This window comes from Mesoplodon bidens (genome assembly GCF_964165515.1).
Source record: "Mesoplodon bidens genome assembly, chromosome: X".
NCBI lineage: Eukaryota > Metazoa > Chordata > Mammalia > Artiodactyla > Ziphiidae > Mesoplodon > Mesoplodon bidens.
Genome location: NC_138163.1, coordinates 16,860,488 through 16,883,436, shown reverse-complemented (window position 1 = coordinate 16,883,436; position 22,949 = coordinate 16,860,488).

The following is a 22,949-nucleotide window of genomic DNA, read 5'->3' as shown; positions in this document are numbered from 1 at the left end:
GACAAAAGAGCCAGAGGAGGATGAAAACGTCCCAGAGGGCTCTTCCAGCAGTTCATAAAGTGCTGCCCTGGGTCTATCAGGTGACTGAGACCTTGCTGTCTCTGTTGTCTCTCCAGAGAAAGCACTGGAGACATGGTCACCTGTGTAGAGACCAAATAAAAAAGCCCTCAGCTATTGATGTACAAGCTGTTGTAGAAAGATGTGTGTGTATCTCTGTCTGTTCTTCGGTGATGGGGACTGAAGGAAGGCAGGAAGGGGCAGCCGTGTGAGAAGGGAGGGAGGTAGTATCCTGCCAGTTTGGGGCCCAGACCAGACAGTCCATAGTTAGCCAGACACCGGGAATAAGGACTGGGTGAGGACTGAGCTCTGAAGACAGATTTCTTCCTGAACACTTTATCCTGCTGGTGAGGAGGAAATGGACTTGGTGTTTCCGTGTGTGTTTGGGAGGTCCCAGATGGGGAGAGGGGTGCTGTATGGGTGGTGGCAGTGTGTGTCATAATCTGATTCCACTTTTGATGTTTGACAATGGACAGTTTTGAAGCCTCATTAATTCCCCTTCCCCTTCTGGCCCACATCTGGCCACACTTTATGTTCATCCACTCCCAGCCAGGGAGTAGGTGAACATAAAATAGAAACAGATATGCCTAACCTGAACCATCCAAATTATTTCCGTGCCTAACTTTTCCATAGCCAAGACATCCATTACCCTAAAATATCCTCTAGTGCACGTGGAGAACCTGACCCAATAAGTAATCAAGTTAAGTCTCTGGCCCTTATAATCAGCTTGAAAACTATGGGACCCTATGGACCTTTTCCCCTAGTTAAAATAATACCTTTCACCTCAGTGTTTAAGAAAAGGTTCAATCTAAATGAAAGCACGGTTTTCACAGATTGAAACCCATTATATAAGACCTATTTAGAGAAGGTGTGGTTATCCCCACTTCTGCTGCATTTAACAGCCAAGTTTTACTTGTTCTTAAACCCGGCAAAACAGGACCGGTGCCTCAGTGTGAATTCGTACCCTTGGCGTCATGGCCCCACCTATTGAAATGACTGATTCCACCCAATAATAAATAAGTAACTGGTAAATACTTTGCAGTTAGAGCAAAGTATTTGGCTAGCATGTTCTATTCAGTGCCTAGTTCAACAACCTCTCAGCTGCAGTTAACCTTCACCTTTAAAGGGACACAATACACCTTCACCTGGGTACTCAATGGGCTCAGTCTCCACGCCTGCCATCTCACATAGTCTTCACAGGCAATATTTTAACCAGCTCTAACTTTTTTCGGGTACACAGTTATGACATCACACTAATGACATCCTCCTTTGAGGAGATTCACATGAGACCCATAGTACAGGGCCCCACCACTTCAGTTAAGCTCCTGAAAATTATTTAGTAAGTTGAGGGCTGCTCCTGTCCTGACAGTGTCAAGAAACAGCTTTTAGTCTTCTTAGGACCCACATTGTTAAAACAAGCCCAACATGTTTTCGACATGTTTAGATTCTGGAGGCAACACTCCTCATTTACAAAGCTTTTTTTTTGTTCTGTAACTTGCAAATAGGCCCAACTTGAATGAGACCCCCTGTAAAAAGATACTAGAATCTGCCTGAATGGCCATAGAACAGGCATTCCTGTTACGGCCCCCCGGGATTCCTTCACTGTGGGAGCTTTAGCAACCTTCTCTCATATATCTTGGAGTCCCTCTACCATCAGTGATGGCCGTTAGTTGCATGGGCTTCTGATACAAGGAACTACCTTCCTTGGCCCAATGCTGTATGCCATTAGTGTAGCAATTGGTGGGTGCATACTGGACTTTCCTGGAAATATAGACTGTCTCAGGTCCTGAACCTGTGACCCTCAGTATACAGCTGCTCGTTAGGCCTTTGATCATGGAAACAGCACCCTGCAAGCCCAGCACAGCTAGTGAGGCCTCCTTGCTACAGGATGGAGCTGAACCTGGGCTCTCTGCATACCCTACTTTCAGGAGAGGGTAACGTCCCCTGTGCTGGGTCCCTTGCCGGATGCCACAGTGCTAGAGGAGGTCATCTCTTAGAACACTTGGATACCTGGGGAGCCCCTTAGGCTCAACACAGTGAATACCAAAGGGGGTTCATTCACTTAACCAATGGCATTGCCACTGTCACACTTAATGGAGCTTGCTTGACTCTTGCTGCTTTTCATCTCTTCATCAGAATGTTCCTGATAAAGGACAGGACACAGGATCAGCTCAGTTGGCCAAACTTTAGCCAGTTATCTGAGCACTTGGCCATGTCTTAGCCAACAATTGGCCTCATCTTCACATTTTTATAGATCTTTGGGCCACTGCCAGCGGTCTGACCATCTGTTCTGGCCAATGCAAACAATTCCTTCTCCAAGGTTGCCTCATTTGGGGTAAAGAACTCATAGAATCTCTTGCCTCACGGATACCCAAAATATAAATCAAGGTCACACATCTTCTGCACATATTAAAGCCACAATACAATGTCTCACCATAGCACTCTTTACCTTCTTTGAAGTTCTGCACATTGATAGAGAGACTAAGGCACTCATTTCACTTCTCAGAATATATAGTACTAGCTCTTGATAGTACTAGATATTCAATGGAACGTTCACCTTTCTTATTGGTCTCATGCTGCAGGTGCCATAATGGCTTACATAAACAAGTCCAAATTAAATTAAATAAACCACGCAATGTTTTAGTTATCAGACAAACACCATGGGTAAGTTGTCATTGAGACTGATCCCATTTTTTCAGTTTTATTGAGGTATAATGGATAAATAAAAATTGTATATACTTAAGGTGTAGAACTTGATGTTTCGATTATTTCTATATCTATTCCTATATCTATAGAATGAAAGAATCACAACCATCTAATTACCCAACACTTCACAGTTACCAGTTTTTTCTTTTTTCTTTTTTCTTTTTTCTTTTTTTGGTCTAACTGCATTTTTGATGCATAACTCATTATGTGAGTAATAATCCTTTTCATACCTTTCATACCTTCTTGGTATATGTGTGGCATCATTAGTCTTGACATTCAAACCAAATTTTGGGTGAGGGATGTACATTCCACTTCTGTGAGGTGACAACAAGCTCACATATCCATAAATATATATATATACATATATATATATATATATGTAGATATACTCATAGGCATATGAGTATGACACTTTAAAAAAGATACCAGTATTTCAGGAAAGAAATATGTCCTGAGTGCCTAGTAGGTGTCAGATATTACTCTTGGTTCTGGAATTAGAGTGAAGAACATGAAATCAATAGTTCCTGTCCTCAAGTAACTTTTGTTTTCATGGGCAAATGGGTCGTTCTTGTTGTTGGTGTGGGGAACCTTCTCTAAGGAGCTGATATTTGAATCAAGATCTGAATAATGAGGTCGAGTCAGCTGTGTGAAGACTTTGAAGAAGAGCATTTTAGGTAGACTAGCAAGTAGCAATGCCGTGAGGCCAGAACGAGAACAGTGTGTTGAGGAAGAGCAGAAGGGTGAGTGACTGGAGTGCAGTCAGAGAGGGGCAGAGCGGAGATTGATGACCGAGACTGGAGAGGCTGGCAGAGAAGTGGTCACATAGGGACCTGCAGGGTAAGAACTTGGATTTTATCTTACGTGCAGTGGAGGGCCACTGGATGGTTTGATAAAGGAAAGTGATGTCGTCTGATGTATGTTTTAGAAAGTTCACTGGATGTTGTGAACTGTGTAGGACCAGAGGGGTGACAGGCTGTTGGGACAATACAGGTGTGATATGATGATGGCTGGGACTAGGGTTTAGCAGGGGGAATATAACTTAGTGTCTAGTTGAGCAGTTGGGAGCATAGGATTTAAAGTCCGATCTCAATTTACAGCTTCACCCCCTATAAGCTATTTGACCTTGAGTACGTTTTTTAACTCCTGTAAGACTTAGTTTCCTCATCTGTAAAAAGGGAATGATAGTAACATGTATCTAGATCTTAGAGCCATGCTGGGATTAAATGAGGTAATTTATGTAAAACACCTGACATTATATTAGGCCAATAATAAGCATTTGATTAAATGGCTTCTGTTGTTATCATCTATGATATAAATACATACATGCATAATCCTTGCTTCTTTCTCCCCCACTCCCCAAAAGCTAGTGTGTCTTATGTTAACTGCTGCTAACGCATGAGTACTGAACCCTTGTGTTTTCCTTGAAGACACAGTATTTTGGGGCACCTTACCTCAATGGTCAAGCATTCTGGTACCTTGAGATACTTTATAATGTGTCTGTATATGGCTTATGATGAATTTATTCAGTAAGTGGCAGTACTGTCTGATTTCTAACATTCTCTTCTTTCTACCTAATGAATCATTGCTTGAATACCTATCCCCTTTTCTCCAACCTCTTGCACAGGTCCTAAATGAACAGCAACCCATATTTCTTCCCCAACTGCAAACCTAATGTACTGAACTTAGTCAGATTGCTTTGACAGTTGCTTCCTTTCATTAAACGCAGCTTAGAGTTCTTCTTCCCTCAGAAAAACCTGCTTGCATGTTTCAAAGCAAGTTCTCATTTTAGTAGTTCCTGATCAGGACTCTTCCAAAGTCTCTTGTTCCATTTGCCCATCTTCCACACATTACCATCATTTGAGACTATAAATAATAAACTGTTTACTTCCTCCTCCACATTCTTGATGAATGAAATAGGACTAGATGTTGATTCCTTCCTCTTTGAAGGGATTGCTTTCCCTTCCCCACCTAAGGCTGGTGAGTGATGAAAGCATCCTCAGTCTTTAAGGCTAAGCTCAAATGGTTCTTTCCATCTGAAGCCTCTCTACCACCAATGCCTGCAGAGTTCATTGCCCCTATGGTCCTACAAATTCTTATATTAAAGCAATAGCCATATTGTATTAGAATGGTTCATTTATATGTTTGTCTTGTTGTAATATACAACAAGAAGGAGCATATTTCATTCATCTCTGTAATCCCAACCACTTTAACACACCTGACACAATGTCACGGTTGCTGCTCAATGTAGTTTGATGAACTGCTGGAGGACTGAACAATCAAATCATTCTGTAGATACTGGATCATTTCCTTAACCTGCTCTATAATGTTGGCTTTAGAAAATGTTAAACTTAAAATCATGTAAAATTTTTATTTTGAAAAACTCAAAGTACAAGAAAGAAAGTTAAAAAAAAAGAACCCTAAACACTAAAAACTCAAAACACTCTCTATGATATGCACACTTTCAGCAACTATCTCTTTGTACATGGCTTTACACATATGTAATTTACATGTGCATTTACATAAAGCAATTATATATAAATGTTGAGAATTATATATATATATATATATACATACATATACATAAATATTGAGAAAGCCTGTACATCTATAGGATTTTTACACTTCATTAGCCACTCCTCCACTGGATAAGCAGTGTTAAAAGCCTGGTGTGAATCTTTGCATATCTTTGTCTATGTTCATAAATAAGGTAACATACATATGTATGCATAAAAACATATAGGGGTACTATTTTACTCTTTACTGCACGTAGTTTTTCTCACTTAGAAACATTTCAGAGAAATGTTTTCCACATCGTCTGGTATAGACTTAACACCCTTTTTAAGCTAGTTATGTAAAATGCAATGGTTTGAGTGAAAGACAACTTATTAAACCATTCCTCTATTGAGGACATTCAAGTTGATTCCAGTTTTTTGGCTACTAGGAAAAACGTTGCAATTAATCTGAATATATACGTAAAATTTATTTTGTTCATATTCACTGTTATATACCCGTGCTTTTATCTTCTATGGAAGAAGGCCCCGGAAATGGAATTGCTAAGTTAAATTTTATGTAAATTCTTAATTTTAATAGGGGTTGCCAGATTGACTTCCAAATGGCTTTAATATACTGCACATTTCCCTCGGCAAATGTATGAGATAACATATTAACCTCCACAACACTCCAGCAATGTGTGATAACATGTTTAATGGTCTTAAAGTGATATTTCCTTGTTAATTTAATTTCAATATGCCTGATTGCTAGTAAAGTTGAGTAATTTCACTTGTTTATTGGCAAGGGGGTTTTCTGCCTCCTTGAACAGCCCTTTTTACCCTTTTTAACCACTTTCAATTAGGGTGTTTGTCTTTTCTTATTAATGTGTAGGAAATTTTTATATGTTGGATATTGAACCCTTTATCTGTTGTGTGTCTTACAAATATATGTTCCTCTATTAATTGTCTTCTGGTTTTATTTACCTTTACGTTTGCCATATGATTACATTTTAAGTTTTAAGCACTCAAATATGTCAGTCATTTCTGAAGAGTGTCTAGGTTTTCCAGCTTGCACAGAAATTTTTCTTGACTCCTAGATTATACATACGTTTTCCATAATATATATATTTTACTTCAACATTTTTATCTTTAGATCATACAGAACTTCATGTTGTGTGAGAGAGGAGTCCAAACTTATTTTATCCTTTTTAATACATATAAATAATAAATGTATGCAGTACTACTAAGCAGAAAATAGAGTCAAAAAACCAAACAAAGCCCACTTTATTTTGGATACAAATCCAGCCCTGAAACTTGCTAGCTGTTGCCCTGAGAAAGTCATTTAATTTATGTGAACCTCTTTCCCCATTTGTAAAAGGGAGATAATAATGTCAACATGACAGAAGTTTTATGAGAATTAATGTATGTCAAACACAGTGACTGGCATATAGAGTCAGAGGTCAACAAAGATAGCTATAATGACTGTTGTTTAACTCCCTCTGAAATGCTTTCACCTTGAACACGCTTAGGAATGCTGATAGGCCCCAGCGTGTCTTGCTTCATGGCTCACTTTGATTTTGCATCTTTAATGGAGTTTTTGTTATACAGTGCTCCTAAGGTAAAAAAAAAAGAAAAGAAAAAGAAAAACATTACAGGAAGTTGGCCTCAAAGATATTATCAACCAGGTAGAGTGCTACTGAGGTGAACATTACAGGACAGATTAAGGCGGCCCAGATTCACCTCACACAGAAATACATCCTTTCACAAAGGGAAAAGATCTGCTAGAAGCTCCTGCTTCTAGAAAAATAAGAAAAGGATGTTAATAAGTGTGATGACTTGGGGGAAGGTGGCAAACATATTTGAGGCTCCGAATTTCCAGAGAGTATTTGAGAGAACACTTTGCTCTATATGGCCCAGGGAAATTAACCAAAAGCTCCCTAACTTGGGTGTCCCTCGTGCGCCAGATACCATCACTGACAGAACTGGAATTTATAGTCAATACTAAGTGCCCTTATAGATCATTTTTCATTTCATAGGAAGGAGAAATAACTTTCCTAAGCAGTTAGGAAAGTTATTTATTTATTTATTTTGAACAAACACACTTTTTTTTTTTAACATCTTTACTGGAGTATGATTGCTTTACAATGGTGTATTAGTTTCTGCTCTATAACAAAGTGAATCAGCTATACATATACGTATATACCCACATCCCCTCCCCCTTGCGTCTCCCTCGCTCCCACCCTCCCTATCCCACCCCTCTAGGTGGTCAAAAAGCACTGAGCTGATCTCCCTGTGCTATGTGGCTGCTTCCCACTAGCTATCTGTTTTACATTTGGTAGTGTATATATGTCCATGCCACTCTCTCACTTTGTCCCAGCTTACCCTTCCCCCTCCCCGTGTCCTCAAGTCCATTCTCTAGTAGGTCTGCGACTTTTTTTTTTTTTTTCGGTACGCGGGCCTCTCACTGTTGTGGTCTCTCCCGTTGTGGAGCACAGGTTCCGGACGTGCAGGCTCAGTGGCCATGGCTCACGGGCCCAGCCGCTCCGCGGCATGTGGGATCCTCCCAGACCGGGGCACGAACCCGTGTCCCCTGCATCGGCAGGCGGATTCTCAACCAGTATGCCACCAGGGAAGCCCAGGTCTGGGTCTTTTTTCCCGTCTTGCCCCTAGGTTCCTCATGACCATTTTTTTTTAAAAATTCCATATATATGTGTTAGCATACGGTATTTGTTTTTCTCTTTCTGACTTACTTCACTCTGTATGACAGACTCTGGGTCCATCCACCTCACTACAAATAACTCAGTTTCGTTCCTTTTTATGGCTCACTAATAGTCCATTGTATACATGTGCCACATCTTCTTTATCCATTCATCTGTTGATGGACACTTAGGTTCCTTCCAAGTCCTGGCTATTGTAAATAGAGCTGCAATGAACATTGTGGTACATGACTCTTTTTGAATTATGGTTTTCTCAGGATATATGCCCCATAGTGGGATTGCTGGGTCATATGGTAGTTCTATTTTTAGTTTTTTAGGGAACCTCCATACTGTTCGCCTTAGTGAATGTATCAATTTACATTCCCACCAACAGTGTATGAGGGTTCCCTTTTCTCCACACCTTCTCTAAGAATTTGTCCATTTCTTCCAGGTTGTCCATTTATTGTTTGTAGATTTTTTGATGATGGCCATTCTGACCGGTGTGAGATGATACCGCATTGTAGTTTTGATTTGCATTTCTCTAATGATTAACGACATTGAGCATTCTTTCATGTGTTTCTTGGCAATCTGTGTATCTTCTTTGGAAAAATGTCTATTTAGGTCTTCTGCCCATTTTTGGATTGGGTGGTTTGTGTTTTTGATATTGAGCTGCATGAGCTGCTTGTAAATTTTGGAGACTAATCCTTTGTCAGTTGCTTCGTTTGCAAATATTTTCTCCCATTCTGAGGGTTGTCTTTTCATCTTGTTTATGGTTTCCTTTGCTGTGCAAAAGCTTTTAAGTTTCACTCGGTCCCATTTGTTTATTTTTAGTTTTGTTTCCATTTCTTTAGGAGGTGGGTCAAACAAGATCTTACTGTGATTTATCTCAAAAGAGTGTTCTTCTTTTATTTCCTCTTAGAGTTTTAGTATGTCTGGCCTTACATTAAGGTCTTTAATCCATTTTGAGTTTATTTTTGTGTATGGCATTAGGGAGTATTCTAATTTCATTCTTTTCCATGTAGCTGTCCAGTTTTCCCAGCACCACTTATTGAAGAGGCTGTCTTTCCTCCATTGTATACTCTAGCCTCCTTTATCAAGATAAGGTGACCATGTGTACATGGGTTTATCTCTGGACGTTTTTGGATGGAATGTCCTATAAATATCAATTAAGTCCATCTTGTTTAATGTATCATTTAAAGCTTGTGTTTCCTTATTTTTTTTCATTTTGGATGATCTGTCCATTGTTGAAAGTGGGGTGTTAAAGTCGCCTACTATGATTGTGTTACTGTCGATTTCCCCTTTTATGGCTGTTAGTATTTGTCTTATGTATTGAGGTGCTCCTATGTTGGGTGTATAAATATTTACAAGTGTTATATCTTCTTCTTGGATCGATCCCTTGATCATTATGTGGTGTCCTGCTTTGTCCCTTGTAAGTCATTATTTTAAAGTCTATTTTGTCTGATATGAGAATTGCTACTCCAAATCCAAAGCTGAGACCCAGGAGCTGTGAGAACAAAGAAGAGAAAGGGAAACCTCTCCCAGCAGCCTCAGAAGCAGCGGATTAAATCTCCACAATCAACTTGATGTACCCTGCATCTGTGGAATACATGAATAGACAACAAATCATCCCAAATTGAGGAGCCAGGAGTTAGTGCTGTGCCTCTGAGGTGGGAGAGCCAACTTCAGGACACTGGTCCACAAGAGACCACCCCGCTCCACATAATATCAAACGGCGAAAATCTTCCACAGATCTCCATCTCAACACCAGCACCCAGCTTCACTCAATGACCAGCAAGCTACAGTGCTGGACACCCTATGCCTAACAACTAGCAAGACAGAAACACAACGCCACCCATTAGCAGAGAGGTGGCCTAAAATCATAAAAAGTCCGCAGACACCCCAAAACACACCACCAGACGTGGACTTGCCCACCAGAAAGACAAGATCCAGCCTCATTCACCAGAACACAGGCACTAGTACCTTCCACCAGGAAGCCTACACAACCCACTAAACCAACCTTAGCCACTGGGGACAGACACCAAAAACAATGGGAACTACGAACCTGCAGCCTGCAAAAAGGAGACCCCAAACACAGTAACATAAGCAAAATGAGAAGACAGAAAAACACACAGCAGGAGAAGGAACAAGTTAAAAACCCACCAGACCTAACAAATGAAGACGTAATAGGCAGTCTACCTGAAAAAGAATTCAGAATAATGATGGTAAAGATGATCCAAGATTCTATTTCCCAGATCCAAAATCTTGGAAATAGAATAGACAAAATGCAAGAAACAGTTAACAAGGACCTAGAAGAACTAAAGATGAATCAAGCATCGATTAAAAACACAATACATGAAATAAAAAATACTCTAGATGGGATCAATAGCAGAAAAACTGAAGTAGAAGAACGGATAAGTGAGGTGGAAGATAAAATAGTGGAAATAACTGCTGCAGAGCAAAATAAAGAAAAAAGAATGAAAAGAACAGAGGACAGTCTCAGAGACCTCTGGGACACGATTAAACGCACCAACATTCGAATTATAGGGGTTCCAGAAGAAGAAGAGAAAAAGAAAGGGACTGAGAAAATATTTGAAGAGATTATAGTTGAAACCTTCCCTAATATGGGAAAGGAAATAGTTAATCAAGTCCAGGAAGCACAGAGAGTCCCATACAGAATAAATCCAAGGAGAAATACGCCAAGACACATATTAATCAAACTGTCAAAAATTAAACACAAAGAAATCATATTAAAAGCAGCAAGGCGAAAACAACAAATAACACACAAGGGAATCCCCATCAGGATAACAGCTGATCTATCAGCAGAAACTCTACAAGCCAGAAGGGAGTGGCAGGACATAATTAAAGTGATGAAGGAGAAAAACCTGCAACCAAGATTACTCTACCCAGCAAGGATCTCATTCAGATTTGAAGGAGAAATTAAAACGTTTACAGACAAGCAAAAGCTGAGAGAGTTCAGCACCACCAAACCAGCTTTACAACAAATGCTAAAGGAACTTCTCTAGGCAAGAAACACAACAGAAGGGAAAGACCTACAATAACGAACCCAAAACAATTAAGAAAATGGGAATAGGAACATACATATCGATAATTACCTTAAATGTAAATGGACTAAATGCTCCCACCAAAAGACACAGATTGGCTGAATGGATACAGAAACAAGACCCATATATATGCTGTCTACAAGAGACCCACTTCAGACCTAGAGACACATACAGACTGAAAGTAAGGGGATGGAAAAAGATATTCCATGCAAATGGAAACCAAAAGAAAGCTGGAGTAGCAATTCTCATATCAGACAAAATAGACTTTAAAATAAAGACTACTAGAAGAGACAAAGAAGGACACTACATAATGATCAAGGGATCGATCCAAGAAGAAGATATAAAAATTGTAAATATTTATGCACCCAACATAGGAGCACCTCAATACATAAGGCAAATACTAACAGCCATAAAAGGAGAAATCGACAATAACACAATCATAGTAGGGGACTTTAACACCCCACTTTCACCAATGGACAGATCTTCCAAAATGAAAATAAATAAGGAAACACAAGCTTTAAATGATACATTAAACAAGATGGACTTAATTGATATTTATAGGACATTCCATCCAAAAACAACAGAATACACATTTTTCTCAAGTGCTCATGGAACATTCTCCAGGATAGATCATATCTTGGGTCAGAAATCCAGCCTTGGTAAATTTAAGAAAATTGAAATTGTATCAAGTGTCTTTTCTCACCACAATGCTATGAGACTAGATATCAATTACAGGAAAAGAGCTGTAAAAAATACAAACACATGGAGGCTAAACAATACACTACTTAATAACGAAGTGATCACTGAAGAAATCAAAGAGGAAATTAAAAAATACCTAGAAACAAATGACAATGGAGACACGACGACCCAAAACCTATGGGATGCAGCAAAAGCAGTTCTAAGAGGGAAGTTTATAGCAATACAATCCCACCTTAAGAAACAGGAAACATCTCGAATAAACAACCTAACCTTGCACCTAAAGCAATTAGAGAAAGAAGAACAAAAACACCCCAAAGTTAGCAGAAGGAAAGAAATCATAAAAATCAGATCGGAAATAAATGAAAAAGAAATGAAGGAAACGATAGCAAAGATCAATAAAACTAAAAGCTGGTTCTTTGAGAAGATAAACAAAATTGATAAACCATTAGCCAGACTCATCAAGAAAAGAAGGGAGAAGACTCAAATCAATAGAATTAGAAATGAAAAAGGAGAAGTAACAACTGACACTGCAGAAATACAAAAGATCATGAGAGATTACTACAAGCAACTCTTTGCCAATAAAATGGACAACCTGGAAGAGATGGACAAATTCTTAGAAATGCACAACCTGCCAAGACTGACTCAGGAAGAAATAGAAAATATGAATAGACCAATCACAAGCACTGAAATAGAAACTGTGATTAAAAATCTTCCATCAAACAAAAGCCCAGGACCAGATGGCTTCACAGGCGAATTCTATCAAACATTTAGAGAAGAGCTAACACCCATCCTTCTCAAACTCTTCCAAACAATATCAGAGGAAGGAACACTCCCAAACTCATTCTACGAGGCCACCATCACCTTGATAGCAAAACCAGGCAAGGATGTCACAAAGAAAGAAAACTACAGGCCAATATCACTGATGAACATAGATGCAAAAATCCTCAACAAAATACTAGCAAACAGAATCCAACAGCACATTAAAAGGATCATACACCATGATCAAGTGGGGTTTATTCCAGGAATGCAAGGATTCTTCAATATACGCAAATCAATCAGTGTGATACACCATATTAACAAGTTGAAGGAGAAAAACCATATGATCATCTCAATAGATGCAGAGAAAGCTTTCGACAAAATTCAACACCCATTTATGATAAAAACCCTGCAGAAAGTAGGCATAGAGGGAACTTTCCTCAACATAATAAAGGCCATATATGACAAACCCACAGCCAACATTGTCCTCAATGGTGAAAAACTGAAACCATTTCCACTAAGATCAGGAACAAGACAAGGCTGCCCACTCTCAACACTCTTATTCAACCTAGTTTTGGAAGTTTTAGCCACAGCAATCAGAGAAGAAAAGGAAATAGAAGGAATCCAAATTGGAAAAGAAGAAGTAAAGCTGTCACTGTTTGCAGATGACATGATACTATACATAGAGAATCCTAAAGATGCTACCGAAAAACTACTAGAACTAATCAATGAATTTGGTAAAGTAGCAGGATACAAAATTAATGTACAGAAATCTCTGGCATTCCTGTACACTAATGATGAAAAATCTGAAAATGAAATCAAGAAAACACTCCCATTTACCATTGCAACAAAAAGAATAAAATATCTAGGAATAAACCTACCTAAGGAGACAAAAGACCTGTATGCAGAAAATTATAAGACACTGATGAAAGAAATTAAAGATGATACAAATAGATGGAGAGATATACCATGCTCCTGGATTGGAAGAATCAATATTGTGAAAATGACTCTACTACCCAAAGCAATCTACAGATTCAATGCAATCCCTATCAAACTACCACTGGCATTTTTCACAGAACTAGAACAAAAAATTTCAAAATTTGTTTGGAAAAACAAAAGACCCCGAATAGCCAAAGCAATCTTGAGAACGAAAAACGGAGCTGGAGGAATCAGGCTCCCTGACTTCAGACTATACTACAAAGCTACAGTAATCAAGACAGTGTGGTACTGGCATAAAAACAGAAAGATAGATCAGTGGATCAGGATAGAAAGCCCAGAGATAAACGCACGCACATATGGCCAACTTATCTTTGATAAAGGAGGCAGGAATGTACAGTGGAGAAAGGACAGCCTCTTCAATAAGTGGTGCTGGGAAAACTGGGCAGGGACATGTAAAAGTTTGAGATTAGATCATTCCCTAGCACCATACACAAAAATAAGCTCAAAATGGATTAAAGACTTAAATGTAAGGCCAGAAACTATCAAACTCTTAGAGGAAAACATAGGTAGAACACTCTATGACATAAATCACAGCAAGATCCTTTTGGACCAACCTCCTAGAGAAATGGAAATAAAAACAAAGATAAACAAATGGGACCTAATGAAACTTCAAAGCTTTTGCACAGCAAAGGAAACCATAAACAAGACCAAAAGACAACCCTCAGAATGGGAGAAAATATTTGCAAATGAAGCAACTGACAAAGGATTAATCTCCAAAATTTATAAACAGCTCATGCAGCTCAATAGCAAAAAAACAAACAACCCAATCCAAAAATGGGCAGAAGACTTAAATAGGCATTTCTCCAAAGAAGATATACAGACTGCCAACAAACAAATGAAAGAATGCTCAACATCATTAATCATTAGAGAAATGCAAATCAAAACTACAATGAGATATCATCTCACACCAGTCAGAATGGCCATCATCAAGAAATCTAGAAACAATAAATGCTGGAGAGGGTGAGGAAAAAAGGGAACACTCTTGCACTGCTGGTGGGAATGTGAATTGGTACAGCCACTATGGAGAACAGTATGGAGGTTCCTTAAAAAACTAAAAATAGAACTACCATATGACCCAGCAATCCCACTACTAGGCATATACCCTGAGAAAACCATAATTCCAAAAGAGACATGTACCAAAATGTTCATTGCAGCTCTATTCACAATAGCCTGGAGCTGAAAACAACCTAAGTGTCCATCATCGGATGAATGGATAAAGAAGATGTGGCACATATATACAATGGAATATTACTCAGCCATAAAAAGAAACGAAACTGAGCTATTTGTAATGAGGTGGATAGACCTAGAGTCTGTCATACAGAGTGAAGTAAGTCAGAAAGAGAAAGACAAATACCGTATGCTAACACATATATACGGAATTTAAAAAAAAAATGTCATGAAGGACCTAGGGGCAAAACGGGAATAAAGACACAGACCTACTTGAGAATGGACTTGAGGATATGGGGAGGGGGAAGGGTAAGCTGTGACAAAGCGAAAGAGAGGCATGGACATATATACACTACCAAACGTAAGGTAGATAGATAGTGGGAAGCAGCCACAGAGCACAGGGAGATCAGCTCGGTGCTTTGTGACCGCCTGGAGGGGTGGGATGGGGAGGGTGGGAGGGAGGGAGATGCATGAGGGAAGGGATGTGGGAACAGATGTATATGTATGACTGATTCACTTTGTTATAAAGCAGAAACTAATTAAAAAATTAAAAAAAAATTACAGCAACTCTGAAATCCTGATTTTATAACATACCTCTCTTGGGCTACAACTGATTATCTTTCCTAGCAAACTACCTCCCTCACATGCAGGTATACACAACTACACACACCCAACTCTAAAAATTCTTCAATTTTGAACTCCAATCTGTGAATTCTACTACTTTTCAGCATCAGCCACATTTCTCTTTTCGCATTTCCTCATTGCTTACCAATTTATCATTAGTATCACTTACTTTCATCAACCTTCATCTCCCTACTCACTTTCCCACCCTAGTATTTCCCTGGCAAAACCACAACCCTTGTTAAATTTAGCTATCTACCTGCTTTGTTCCTATATAAGAGTGATGGATGTTGCTGTAGAAATTTACAAGGCAAAGCTAACTGATCTCACCTTAAATTCTTGACCACATATCTTAAATGATCAATCCTTCCATATTATACACCCATTTCCATTATACAAAATGAATATCCAATACTTTATCATCCCCTCAATTTCTCAAAACCCTACCCTCACTCTTGTTATTTTATGCCCTTAGCTCATCCTTCACTGAGAAAACTGAAGAGTCAAGAGAAAATTCTTTTATATCTTCCCCACCAAATCTACCATCTTACCAGCATTTGTAATCATACCATAATCATTTCCTTCTCCACTGTAGAATCTATAAATATTACTCATTCTCATGGAAAGCCAAGATTTCCACATTTGCTACCGATCCCATCTACTAGTGCTCTGAATACCCCTCTTGCTTTCTCAATATTTTTTCTTCTGCAATTATCCCTTTGGATTTTTATGTCGTCAGTTTCATTCAGTCATTTATATTGGCTAGATGCATTCTAGAATCTACCCTCTTAAAAATACACTCTCTTAATACCAAATCCCCCTCCAGCTATAGTCCCATATTTCTCCTCCCCTTAGCACCAAAACTCGCAAAAGAAATTGTCTATCCGCCCCTCACTTTCTAATCTCACATTTTCTCCTTAATACACATCCAGGTTTATATTAAAATATTTTCCACTCTTTCAATTTCCTTCTTATCAAATTTACCAATGACCTCTCTACTAACAAGTTCAATCGTCATTTGTCTGTCCCTATATTACCTGTAAAAGTATTTAATAAAGTTGTCCATTTTTTACTTCTTGAAACGTTATCTGCCCTTTGCTTTTGTGTTGCTCAATTCACCTGTTTTTTTTTGTTGTTGTTGTTGTTGCTGTTGTTCCCTCCTTTTCAACTCTTTTCATTATATACCTAGGAGTAGAGTTACTGGGTAATATGGCAAGTCTATGTTTAACTTGTTGAGTAACTGCCAAAATGTTTTCCACAGAGGCTGTATCATTTTATGTTCCCACCAGACGTGTATGAGTGTTTCAATTTCTCTACATCCTTGTCAATACTTGTTATTTTCTTTTTAAAAAAGTTATAGCCTTCCTAGTGGGTATGAAGTGGCATCTCATCGTGGTTTTGATTTGCATTTCCCTAACGACTAATGGTATTGAGCATATTTTCATATGTTTGTTGGCTATTTGTATATCTTCATTAGCACAATGTCTATTTAAGTCCTTTACCTGATTTTCAGTTGGGTTGTTTGTATTTTTGTTGTTGAGTTGTAAGAGTTCTTTCTGTATTCTGGATACTACACTTTTATTAAATATATGATTTGCCAGGATCTCTCTTTAGTGTGCCTTTTGCTTTCTTCATGGTATTTTTTTGCAGAAGAAAACATTTTAAAATTTTGATATAGTCCAATTTACTCTTTCTTTGTTGCTTGTGCTTTTTGTGTCATATCTAGGAAACCATTGCTTAACCAAGTTCTATATGCTTTTGATCCCCATAACTGACCAAAAAAGTTGAAACCCATTCATTCAACAGAAATATTCATGGCCACCTACTATGTGCCAGGCTCTACTGTAAATACTGGGGAGCGTGATGAACAAGATGGTGGAGACAGAGATTGCTAGCTTATCTCCAACATTTAAGTTCTCCTCTTCTACCAGGTAGACTACATTTCTCATTTTCTCTTGTAGTTAGATGTGGCTATGTGAGTTTTTACCAAGGAAATGTGAGCAGGAGTAATGCATACCCCTTTTGAGCCTGCCCCATAAATATTCCCATGTGCCCTCCTATATGCTCTTTTCTGCTTCTGCAATTGGAATGGAGATGTCCTGGCAGAAATGACAGAAACCACTCTTTTGCCACTTATCTCAATAGGGTTGTGACGAGGATTAAATATGTATATGGGTATTTAGCATAATTCCTACATAGTGTTAGTAGTCAATAAATGTTAGTTTCTGTAATTATTATTACAGTCTTTGGGTGCTACAGTAGTCACCCAGGATGGGAAACATGTTAGAAACCCCTCATAATTCAGCAGATAGTACAATGAAGTCTGCTCTTTTGTGACCAGTGTGTCAGACCTCCTGAGGCTAGCAGTCTTTTCTCTTTCTACACAGTTTCTCTGTGATGAACCAAGATAATTCTAAGCCACCTTAAATAATATTTAAAGGACCATAATTTGGGAAATACTAATCTAGTGAAACGTAGTTTAACTGAAAACAATATGAGTGTGGTTATAATGGTTATGAGAATTCTAAACTGTGCTAAACACCTTGCATTTACACAACATTATTCTATAAAAGAGCCCTACCACTGCCTCTTCCCCTGCTTCCCTAGATCGGATAAGAAAGCTCAGGTACTCTCTCTTCTGTGGGCCAGGAGGAAGTTCAGGCTGTGCAAAACCTGACCTGTGTGTGGGAACACTCCAGCGTCATCCCCTCACCACCATAAAAGCCAAGCCAGTCTCCTTCTTCTGCTCTCTCAAGCCATTCTTGAACCTGCTTGAGAGCCTGCCCTGCTCTCCCCAGAAAGCCTCCTTATGTAGTAAGGTTTTTCATACTCTCTAGGTGTATGTGTTATCAGTCTCGACATCCAAACCGAATTTGGGTTGAAGGGTCCATCCTGTCTCTGTGGTGTGATTACAACAACTGGTCCTGTGAGCAGGACATCAAGGTGCTATCCCTTACCACCGGGGGTCTTTCTTCTCTTGCTTTGGCTTTCTAACTGGCTCTGCTCTATGCTGGTGAACAGGCACTTGGGCTACGGCCTGCTGGCTAGCTTGTGCTTTGAACATGCTTCTTTGTGCTGCATTTGTTAGTCCTACTGAGTGTCTGCTAAAGCTTTGACCAACATAAGTCAGTTTAGCCACTTGGCATATAGTGAAAGGATTATTGGATTGGGACCTTCCTTAAAGCAGTTCTGAATCCTGTGTCTCAACCTGGACCTATTTGTGATTCTCAGGTTGAATCACGTGTTTCAATTCCAAACTAAGGTGCGACTGATACTAACCTCAAAGAAATGACTCTTACCTTGTGGACACTGGTTGTGTCTCAACCTCATGTTGGCCCCCTTTCTATATAGAGCTCAGGAGAAAGACTGACAGTCTGTTCAATATACAGGTCCATTGGATGGTCACTCGTGTGGAGGAAGAGCCGTTAACTATGTGGGATGCTGAGGTCATACTTCTAAAAGTAAATGACTCACTAGTACCTTACAAAATGCTTCTGCTGCTGCCCCTGTGCCTCTGTCATAAATAAAAATGATCCTGATCCTCAGACCTCAAGAGAAAAACATTTGTGTCACCTCTGTGACAAAGCCAAGAGATTAGTTCAACCATTGCCATGGGGAAGTCCATAACACTGATGGTACTCACTTGATTTGAGGTTCTCTGGAAGAAGAAACTTATAAAAACTTTTACCTATAAGAGCAATAACATCTGCAGACCTAATGTAAAAGACAAAACACAAGACCCCAAACTGTCAAAGTCTTCAAAAACAAGAAGTCTAAAAAACTGTCACAGCCAAGAGGAGCCTAAGAAGTTATAACAAGGAATGACTAAATTGAATGTAGAATCTTGTTTGGGATCCTGGGACCGAAGAAGAATATTAGGTAAAAAATAAGGCAATCTGGGGCTTCCACGGTGGCACAGTGGTTGAGAATCTGCCTGATGATGCAGGGGACACGGGTTCGAGCCCTGATCTGGGAAGATCCCACATGCCGCAGAGCAACTAGGCCCGTGAGCCACAGCCGCTGAGCCTGCGCATATGGAGCCTGTGCTCCGCAACAAGAGAGGCCGCGACAGTGAGAGGCCCGCCCATCACGATGAAGAGTGGCCCCTGCTTGCCACATCTAGGGAAAGGCCACGCACAGAAACGAAGACCCAACACAGCCAAAAATAAAAGTAAATTAATTAAAAGAAGGATCAACATTAAAAAAAAAAAAAGGAATTCTGATGAAGTACAGACTTTAGTTAATAATACTGTTTCAGTGTTGGTTCACTAAGTTGAACAATTGTACCATACTAACGTACAATGTTAAGAAGGGAAATTTGTTGTGGAGTGTATGAATATGATCTTCACAATTACTCTGTAAACCTAAAACTGTTCTAAAATAAAAAGTTTTTAAAAACCACACAATACCAGGTGATGAGATCTGGGAGACAACAGAATTAAACACTGAATGGGGGTGGCCATGTGGAATGGTTTGGAGGGAACACCTTCTCCCTAAAATGTGCACCACAAGGACTGAACCAGAGAAGATGAGGAAGAGTGGAAGGTCAATTTGGGAAGGCTCTTTACTGGGTGTTGAGGAAGCACTCCCTTTCTCTACCCAGAGCACGTAGACTCTTCTGCACCACTCCCCTCCGCCCACGTATCTTCAAGGGTAGTGCTTTGTGATGTCACAGCCACCCCAGCGCTACCATTGGCTGACCAATCAAAGCTGATGGGTGTGGCTCTTCATTGTCCTGGCAGGGTATATATCGAGAGGCCAGGAGCCTTGGAGTAGAGCACACTGTTGCTACTGACATGGCAGAGGAAACTACAGTCCCCCAGGAGCCTAACCGTGATGCACGGACAAACACCGAGAGGTCAGAGCAACAAACACCGGGGGGCCAACGCAGAAGGGAGAGGGTGAATTCTCCACTCCAGGGCTATAAGATGGAAGAGGTCAGATTACCCGACTCACGTGCCTCCACTTCATCCCCCACCCAAGACTTACCCAGCCCTTCCCTGGCACAAACCCCTTCTCAATCCACACCCATTCTCTCAAAGTTCTCCTTCCCATCCTCTTTCCCCAAATCAATATCTTTCTGTATCACTTTGTTTTCCGTCCAGATTCAGGAGGTGGTCAAGTTAAGAAAATCAGTCCGTCGTCAGAATTCGGGAAGAGGTTCTACACAGAAGAAGTCAAAGATGCTAGCATTCTATTACTGGCGGAGTACAACAATGACTAAAGAGCCAGAGGAGGATGAAAACGTCCCAGAGGGCTCTTCCAGCAGTTCATAAAGTGCTGCCCTGGGTCTATCAGGTGACTGAGACCTTGCTGTCTCTGTTGTCTCTCCAGAGAAAGCACTGGAGACATGGTCACCTGTGTAGAGACCAAATAAAAAAGCCCTCAGCTATTGATGTACAAGCTGTTGTAGAAAGATGTGTGTGTATCTCTGTCTGTTCTTCGGTGATGGGGACTGAAGGAAGGCAGGAAGGGGCAGGCGTGTGAGAAGGGAGGGAGGTAGTATCCTGCCAGTTTGGGGCCCAGACCAGCCAGTCCATAGTTAGCCAGACACCGGGAATAAGGACTGGGTGAGGACTGAGCTCTGAAGACAGATTTCTTCCTGAACACTTTATCCTGCTGGTGAGGAGGAAATGGACTTGGTGTTTCCGTGTGTGTTTGGGAGGTCCCAGATGGGGAGAGGGGTGCTGTATGGGTGGTGGCAGTGTGTGTCATCATCTGATTCCACTTTTGATGTTTGACAATGGACAGTTTTGAAGCCTCATTAATTCCCCTTCCCCTTCTGGCCCACATCTGGCCACACTTTATGTTCATCCACTCCCAGCCAGGGAGTAGGTGAACATAAAATAGAAACAGATATGCCTAACCTGAACCATCCAAATTATTTCCGTGCCTAACTTTTCCATAGCCAAGACATCCATTACCCTAAAATATCCTCTAGTGCACGTGGAGAACCTGACCCAATAAGTAATCAAGTTAAGTCTCTGGCCCTTATAATCAGCTTGAAAACTATGGGACCCTATGGACCTTTCCCCCTAGTTAAAATAATACCTTTCACTTCAGTGTTTAAGAAAAGGTTCAATCTAAATGAAAGCACGGTTTTCACAGATTGAAACCCATTATATAAGACGTATTTAGAGAAAGTGTGGTTATCCCCACTTCTGCTGCATTTAACAGCCAAGTTTTACTTGTTCTTAAACCCGGCAAAACAGGACCGGTGCCTCAGTGTGAATTCGTACCCTTGGCGTCATGGCCCCACCTATTGAAATGACTGATTCCACCCAATAATAAATAAGTAACTGGTAAATACTTTGCAGTTAGAGCAAAGTATTTGGCTAGCATGTTCTATTCAGTGCCTAGTTCAACAACCTCTCAGCTGCAGTTAACCTTCACCTTTAAAGGGACACAATACACCTTCACCTGGGTACTCAATGGGCTCAGTCTCCACGCCTGCCATCTCACATAGTCTTCACAGGCAATATTTTAACCAGCTCTAACTTTTTTCAGGTACACAGTTATGACATCACACTAATGACATCCTCCTTTGAGGAGATTCACATGAGACCCATAGTACAGGGCCCCACCACTTCAGTTAAGCTCCTGAAAATTATTTAGTAAGTTGAGGGCTGCTCCAGTCCTGACAGTGTCAAGAAACAGCTTTTAGTCTTCTTAGGACCCACATTGTTAAAACAAGCCCAACATGTTTTCGAAATGTTTAGATTCTGGAGGCAACACTCCTCATTTACAAAGCTTTTTTTTTGTTCTGTAACTTGCAAATAGGCCCAACTTGAATGAGACCCCCTGTAAAAAGATACTAGAATCTGCCTGAATGTCCATAGAACAGGCATTCCTGTTACGGCCCCCCGGGATTCCTTCACTGTGGGAGCTTTAGCAACCTTCTCTCATATATCTTGGAGTCCCTCTACCATCAGTGATGGCCGTTAGTTGCATGGGCTTCTGATACAAGGAACTACCTTCCTTGGCCCAATGCTGTATGCCATTAGTGTAGCAATTGGTGGGTGCATACTGGACTTTCCTGGAAATATAGACTATCTCAGGTCCTGAACCTGTGACCCTCAGTATACAGCTGCCCGTTAGGCCTTTGATCATGGAAACAGCACCCTGCAAGCCCAGCACAGCTAGTGAGGCCTCCTTGCTACAGGATGGAGCTGAACCTGGGCTCTCTGCATACCCTACTTTCAGGAGAGGGTAACGTCCCCTGTGCTGGGTCCATTGCCGGATGCCTCAGTGCTAGAGGAGGTCATCTCTTAGAACACTTGCATACCTGGGGAGCCCCTTAGGCTCAACACAGTGAATACCAAAGGGGGTTCATTCACTTAACCAATGGCATTGCCACTGTCACACTTAATGGAGCTTGCTTGACTCTTGCTGCTTTTCATCTCTTAATCAGAATGTTCCTGATAAAGGACAGGACACAGGATCAGCTCAGTTGGCCAAACTTTAGCCAGTTATCTTAGCACTTGGCCATGTCTTAGCCAACAATTGGCCTCATCTTCACATTTTTATAGATCTTTGGGCCACTGCCAGCGGTCTGACCATCTGTTCTGGCCAATGAAAACAATTCCTTCTCCAAGGTTGCCTCATTTGGGGTAAAGAACTCATAGAATCTCTTGCCTCACGGATACCCAAAATATAAATCAAGGTCACACATCTCCTGCACATATTAAAGCCACAAT